The sequence below is a fragment of the Centruroides sculpturatus genome, unplaced genomic scaffold (assembly GCF_000671375.1).
Source record: "Centruroides sculpturatus isolate CEXI.00-Female unplaced genomic scaffold, Cexi_2.0 scaffold149, whole genome shotgun sequence".
In the NCBI taxonomy this organism is placed as follows: domain Eukaryota; kingdom Metazoa; phylum Arthropoda; class Arachnida; order Scorpiones; family Buthidae; genus Centruroides; species Centruroides sculpturatus.
In genome coordinates, this window is record NW_019384406.1 from 736,517 (window position 1) to 745,315 (window position 8,799).

Here is an 8,799-nt window from a genome sequence, read left to right on the forward strand (position 1 = left end):
ACCAACCATCGTCAAAGGATTTTATAGATATTTTAAAAGAATTAAAAAACTTGAATTTATTTTGTCTTAGTTTTGGATACAACGTCGCAAACATTTCATGCGTCAGTCTATCTCGTAATATTGGGTGCACCCAAAATTCTCTTTGCCTCTGCCGTCGTCTTTTATAGCGACGATAGAGGAGCCACACACAAGCAATCACTTCCACATCCATTTCCAAACCGAGCCAGTGCGCACGCTCCGCTAAACGCTCGTCAAACGAAGAGCTAACGCGCGTTAGCTCGGCGTTCGACGAGCGTTTAACGCGCGTTGAAAAACGCCTAGTGTGTACAGGGCCTTAGTGTTGTCCAGTGTTAATAAAATGTATATCAAATGAGACATTCTATCAGAATTCATTCAACTCGGTGGTACAGAGAGCTAATAGAAAATCAAGTGAAAACACTGAATAACGTTCTATTGATAATGGCATATTTTTTATCTCGAAAATGTTTTAAATAAATGTTATTTGATTTATAAATTGTTAATGTTATATATTCATTTAGGGAGCCCTTCCTGATTTAGAAAACATTATAATTGTGGTAGGAAAAAATTAAGTAAAAAGAGAGATAAATGCAGTTTGGCTTATCTTCACGTAATAATTCTTAAAACAAAAAATAATTCTAAATTATAAACAACATATTTAACAAAAAAAGGAAGCCAAAATCTAGATAGAAAAATATATTTGTGCTTTCGTAAAGTGAGATTTACAAGAATATTACGAATGTTCTAAGCAATTAAATTGTCACAACACATTCATCCTATTTTCTAATAGAGTTTCTTATTATTGGGTATATACTATTAAAAAATAGGATGAATATATGTCAATAAGCAAAATCAGACTCAGCAGTGAGAAATAGTTAAGAAAAATTTTCGTAATTTTCAAGAAATTTCTTAACTCTATGTCATTAGTTTAGCTGGTTAAAACATCTGGCACAATACCGAAGAATATGAATTTAGTTCCAGTCGGGATCAAGACATTTTTTTCTAAGTTTTAATTGGATAGATACGTTGTTAACTAAGAGTTTCAGTTTATAAATCACATAGTTTATGAACTATAAATCCCTTTATAATTTAGGAGTTTACTAGTTGTATAGACGAAATTATCAATATACTAAAATAGACATACATATACAAAAGTTATGTAAGAAGACTTTACACAAGACAATCTATAATTAGAAAAATTGCGTTTACGACAAAAACAACTTTTATCTTTATTTATTATGTATCTTGTAGCTTATAATAAGTACGAATTTTTTGATGTAACACTCCAGAACGAATCGCTTTTGATGGAAAATTATGTATAAAGTTTTCGCTTGCAAAGTTAGATATTGATTATATCTAAAATGTAAGAAGAAATACTTCTGATTAACAAAATCCAGTATTTTTTCCTATTAATTTAATATTAATAAACTAGAGAGGAATTTCATGAAAATGTTGACTAAATGAATTAATAATTGTTTAAGAATGTGATAAATAATTATGTTATAGTCTTCAAAAATTAGGTCTGTATTTAAAAACCAGATTAGTAAAAAGTAATATGAGTATAAAAAATTAAATTTATAACATAAAACTCATATATCAATAGTAGCGTAAATTGAATCATGAGATTCAAAAACATATCAAAATTCTAATATTGGATCTTCTTTCTTGCTAATTTCTTTCATAATTTAAAATTTTTAAAAACAAAAGTGAAAATTGTACATTAATTTTTTTAAATCATTGATCTGCCTCTTAACATATTAATTTTCTAATTTTATTTAAAAAATAATTTTCTTTTCTAACGAATTAAAGGTTAATTTTATCACATTCATAACTAAGAATATATTTAAAGAGGTTCAAAAGTTTTCATTATCAACTAAAAATATTTTATTTTTTGAAATCTGAAATTTAATCAGTACAAAAGATTTAAATAAACACAGTTACTTGTGTTTAATAGGATTAATGATTGAACTTCCGATAAACGGTTTAATGGTTTACCATTAATCAGGTAAAAAAAAAGTATCAATAAGCATACCAGTAATTTGATATTTTTTACCAGTAAATTTGATTTAAAAAATAGGTAAACACGTAATAATTCTTTAAAACTAAATATTTCTTTTATACATTTTTATGTATGTTTATATTTTTATATATTGAAGACAAATGTTATTATTTAAACCGTAAAGTTCTGTACGTCGCCATCTTAGTGCCTACAGGGCGAAAATTGTTAAAAAAAAAAAAAAGAGTTTACGTCATTTACCTTTCAGATTATTGTAAATAAGTGTACAGTAATAAAGTATTATATTATGTCACTACACTGAACAGTTTGACAATTTGTTTCTTATCCCGTAACACCTAAAGCGTAATAGCAACTTTACTTGACAAAACGGAACAAGTTTATTTGAATTTGAGCACTCGCACTGGCCGATTTTTAATTAATTAATCAAGCTAACTAAAAAATTAAAGCAATCTTTATTTTCAGGCGACGAGACTTTTACTTTTCAAAATAGAAAAAAATGGATTTCAATTGGTCCAGAGCACTAAAGATTGGTTGCCAACTCATGAGTGAATCTGTAATCAATCAATGTTGCGCTAATTTATGTATTTGCGGTCAAATTTTTAAATTTACCGGTTTACCTTTGAACAGAGCCGGCCCTACCATAGGGCGAACGGAGCAGCCGCTTCGTTCGCCCTATGGTAGGCCGCTCCTAGGGGTAAAGAAAATTAAAGGAAAAAATATTTTTTTCACTTTTCGATATTTTAATTCAAGTGTATGGCCAGTATGTGAATGGTCTTATGTGTTGAGACACGCATGGGTCGAGTGCGTGGGCGGAGTTCCACCTCCGGGCGCCATAATAGGATCGCGCTCCATCCTAAAACTTGCCTAGGGCCGGCACTGCTTTTGAAGCATAAGAAATTTATTAGTTAAATATCATAAATATAAATTTTGCGTGTTAAAACTAGAATTAAACAAACGTTTTTTTTTTGTAGCAAAATAGATGTTTTTTGCAATGACCTTAATTTTTATAATAAATTATATTTCAAATATTATATTATATCCATTGTTATATTATATTTATACTTTAAATATAGATTCAAAGCTTGAATACATACTGTATATAGGCCACTCACTCAATTGCGTGTATATTACGTTGCATAAATCAAAGCACGAACATTTTAACTAGATAAAGTATCAATACTAGAAAATATAATTTAGCATCAATGTAACAAGTAACATCCTGCATATAAAATAAGGTAGCTTTGTTCCATATTTGTATTTTTTGTGAATAAGTTTAAAAATTACTTTATATTAATTATTCACTTAGAATATATCAATATTATAGAATAAAAGTATTTTAAAATGAAACAAACATTGAATTTCTTGTGTAATAAACACAACAAATTATGATTTACAATTTAATTTATTGAAATATTATTACACAATAAATCACAAATACAGTATCTTACAAGACTGTAAATTTTTGTATAAATTTTACAATAAATTATTCTGTACTGTTAACAGCATTTGTTAAATTTTGTATGGAAACACTATAAAGATGAAAACAAAACAATATCCAAACTAAATACATTAGTTTTGTCCAATGTCAGGTTTTTATTTTCCTAAAAACATTTGAAAATATTTAAATTAAATGGTTTTGTCTTATGATATGTTCAACAGACATTCCTTTTAAATTTTCAATAGTGAATTAAATATTTGTATGAATCACAAGTATAGACAATAAATAAACAATATACATTAAATAATCAATTAAATGAAAATTATTATATACATAAATATTTACAAATATTTAAATATACAAAAACTATAAATTTTTATTTGTAATAACTAACTGTGATTCCTATAATACAGTTTTTCTTCTCCATTATCAGCTATCATTTTCAGTTTATATCCATCTGGTTGAGGATTGTCAATTTTATATTGCATATTGCTGATATCAATATAACGTCTGTTTTCATTTAAATTGTTCAAAATATTCATTTCTTTTTCAGGAATTACAAAATCAAAAACCTGGAAAAAGATTGGAATCAAAGAACATCAAAATTTAGGAATATCTGATTATATTTTTTTAAATATTTTTTAAATTATATCTTTTATATCAAGATTTTTCTATAAATTTATCAAATGTAAGAAATCCTATTCAATTGGAAAGCCTTATCTCATTTCAGAAGAATGTCAAAAATATTGCATATAAATAAATATAGCATACATTCAGCAGACATGCATAGGATGCCTTATAATACATAATTAAGTGAAGAATCAAAAAATATAATAAACTTAGGCTATTTAATTAGCTAAAATTTATAGTTTATACATCTGAAAAGAGAAGAAAACCAGATATAATATAAAAAAATAATCTTTGGGCATTTCATATTTTAATCTACACAAGATGTTATACAGGGCGTGAGTTACCTTATCTCTGATTTTATGATTGCCAATAGTCTTAAAAAATTTTAAATTGCTTCCTAAAAATATATTATCTACTGATAAAAATGTTTTTAAAATGATGTTCAAATTAAACAAATAGAACTGAACTAATAATTTTTTGATAACACAAGGTTTTTGAGAAAAACTTTTAAGAAATATTAAATAATATTTCAATATTGTGGTTAAAAATAGTATTTATATTATTTATATTATTCTAAAACTGTCAACATAATCTTTAGTTACGCACATGTGTAAGTTTTATGTTTTGAATTGTATTTACTCTTTGAAAATGTTGCCTGGCAAAGCCACTTTAATACAATTAGATAAGAATCCATTGCCATTGGCTTGTTTATCCAGCCGTTTTAAAACCACTTTATCAGGCAAAGCACCCTTTTGGCCTTAAAGGAATTCTTTCTGTGCAATTTGAGGATTATGGGCTCAAAACAAAATGGAAAAAAAAATGTAAACAATGCAGAAAGAGGAAATGAGAATATGAAAAGCTTTAATGATTTAACAAAAGATGAACACGATAGACGACTGAAGTGGGGGGGAAAGATATTCAACTATCGTCAAGGTTATCTCACTCTACAATATATAATATGTGACTTTTGCAAATCATGAGAAGATAAAAAGTTGTAAAACAATTGTAAGTTGTTTAAAATTGCATCACTTAAGAAGTCATCACCAGTTATTTGAGAAATTTGAAATGTATCTTATCAATGGTGGATTACATGATCAACTATGATTATACAACAGAAGCCATATCAATGTTTAAAGAGCTTATAAAAAAGCAAAGTGAATAATTTATCACAATAAAGCCAATCACAGCCGTTTGCCATTGGGCTATATAATGGCTATATTAAAATTACCAAACAATTTGATCCTAGAGGGAGGCGTTAGGCGCCATCTCGTAATAAATTTAATAATTATAATTTTTAATTAAATAATTTAGATTAATTATTAAATTTATTACGGGATGGCGCCTAACGCTTCCNTTTATTTGTTTACATCTAGAAATGTTTACAACTATATTTATAAGATTAAAGTAAATATTCGTTACTATTGCAGACAGCGATAAGTAAGATATTTTAAGCTATCAGCCCGTACAACGGACAATCTTCTTGACCTACAAAATAAATGCGTACTTACGCTATTATATTATAACGTTTTTCTTAAAGGTATTTTCGATTTTTTTCGAAGGTATTAATTAATAATTATAATATACTTGCCTCGTTTTTTGTACAAGTGAGAGTTTCCGTTATCTTTTCTGCTGAATGCTATACTTAGCTCAGAAACGTGTACTTGTTTTGTGCGCGATGTTAGCGTCTAGAATCACATCTGTAGCGCCCTCCCGCTTTGAATTTACTTCCTACCCCTTCCTAAGTGTCATAAGAGTTTTATAATATATACACTATTTAAATAAGTTTATATATTTTCTACTAAATTAAAAAAATATAATTAATTTTAGTCTGTAACAAACAGGAAGTTGGTATTTTTTTTAATAAAAGTATAAGTTTACTCTTGTTCATATCTATATTAAAATAGTGAAATTAAGCGTTTTTTTAAGATTAAAACTTAATATTAAAGTAAATTTTCATTCTAAATGTTTAAAATTTCAGTTAAATTTATTTTATTACAAAGAAATCTAATTAAATTTTACACAATAATTTCATTATGTAGAATTTCAAATGGAAACTTCAAATGAAGCATAAAAGTAATGTTGCAAAATAAAACTAACTCATAAGTTCATTAATTAAATCTATATAACTAAATCCGTAAAATAAAATCAAATAAATTAATTTCAGCTAAACTTTTGTTTGGTATTAAATTATATTTTATTAATTTTGAATTAACAGAAATTTATAAGTTAAATATTAATATAAATAATTTCCTCAAAAACTTTTATAATTTAACATGTGAATATATAATCATCTAATAAACCTGATACAATTTTTTTATTTTTAATTTAAAAATTTATAATGAAATTATTAGGCAATCAAGTAAACTATCCGTAGAAAAGATAAAAATATAAAAAATAAACGAAAAAAACCCATAAATACTATTTAACATTAAAAACTTAGAAACTACCAAATCAATAACATTTATTTAAACATTTTACATTTAAATGTATTATTTTTATGAAAAAATGTTTTTAAATCTTTACGTTTTGAACGTTTGTTGTTACGATAACAAAACGCTTCTTCTTTGAAATTTAGAATTACAAAGCAATAGACGTCACTCCCACGTTAAGGCCCTGTACACACTAGGCGTTTTTCAACGCGCGTTAAACGCGCGCTTTTAAACGCGCGTTTAATGCGCGTTTTAAAGAACCAAGAGTTCTATGTAGCCGTACACACTCAAACGCCAAGCGCGCGTTTATAGATTTTTGTTAAAACGCGCGTTTTGCGAGCGCTTTACGGGCACTTTGAGATATGTGTGCTGCCATGTTACCGTACATGCGATCGCGCGTTTTGCGGGCGTCAGCCGAGCGATTTGAGATATGTGCTGAAATGGAAAACGATCATTTCGATACTGATCTATTTATTGATGATATCTAAAAGACACCAACCATCGTCAAAAGATTTTATAGATATTTTAAAAGAATTAAAAAACTTGAATTTATTTTGTCTTAGTTTTGGATACAACGTCGCAAACATTTCATGCGTCAGTCTATCTCGTAATATTGGGTGCACCCAAAATTCTCTTTGCCTCTGCCGTCGTCTTTTATAGCGACGATAGAGGAGCCACACACAAGCAATCACTTCCACATCCATTTCCAAACCGAGCCAGTGCGCACGCTCCGCTAAACGCTCGTCGAACGCCGAACTAACGCGCGTTGAAAAACGCCTAGTGTGTACAGGGCCTTAGTGTTGTCCAGTGTTAATAAAATGTATATCAAATGAGACATTCTATCAGAATTCATTCAACTCGGTGGTACAGAGAGCTAATAGAAAATCAAGTGAAAACACTGAATAACGTTCTATTGATAATGGCATATTTTTTATCTCGAAAATGTTTTAAATAAATGTTATTTGATTTATAAATTGTTAATGTTATATATTCATTTAGGGAGCCCTTCCTGATTTAGAAAACATTATAATTGTGGTAGGAAAAAATTAAGTAAAAAGAGAGATAAATGCAGTTTGGCTTATCTTCACGTAATAATTCTTAAAACAAAAAATAATTCTAAATTATAAACAACATATTTAACAAAAAAAGGAAGCCAAAATCTAGATAGAAAAATATATTTGTGCTTTCGTAAAGTGAGATTTACAAGAATATTACGAATGTTCTAAGCAATTAAATTGTCACAACACATTCATCCTATTTTCTAATAGAGTTTCTTATTATTGGGTATATACTATTAAAAAATAGGATGAATATATGTCAATAAGCAAAATCAGACTCAGCAGTGAGAAATAGTTAAGAAAAATTTTCGTAATTTTCAAGAAATTTCTTAACTCTATGTCATTAGTTTAGCTGGTTAAAACATCTGGCACAATACCGAAGAATATGAATTTAGTTCCAGTCGGGATCAAGACATTTTTTTCTAAGTTTTAATTGGATAGATACGTTGTTAACTAAGAGTTTCAGTTTATAAATCACATAGTTTATGAACTATAAATCCCTTTATAATTTAGGAGTTTACTAGTTGTATAGACGAAATTATCAATATACTAAAATAGACATACATATACAAAAGTTATGTAAGAAGACTTTACACAAGACAATCTATAATTAGAAAAATTGCGTTTACGACAAAAACAACTTTTATCTTTATTTATTATGTATCTTGTAGCTTATAATAAGTACGAATTTTTTGATGTAACACTCCAGAACGAATCGCTTTTGATGGAAAATTATGTATAAAGTTTTCGCTTGCAAAGTTAGATATTGATTATATCTAAAATGTAAGAAGAAATACTTCTGATTAACAAAATCCAGTATTTTTTCCTATTAATTTAATATTAATAAACTAGAGAGGAATTTCATGAAAATGTTGACTAAATGAATTAATAATTGTTTAAGAATGTGATAAATAATTATGTTATAGTCTTCAAAAATTAGGTCTGTATTTAAAAACCAGATTAGTAAAAAGTAATATGAGTATAAAAAATTAAATTTATAACATAAAACTCATATATCAATAGTAGCGTAAATTGAATCATGAGATTCAAAAACATATCAAAATTCTAATATTGGATCTTCTTTCTTGCTAATTTCTTTCATAATTTAAAATTTTTAAAAACAAAAGTGAAAATTGTACATTAATTTTTTAAATCATTGATCTGCCTCTTAACATATTAATTTTCTAATTTTATTTAAAAAATAATTTT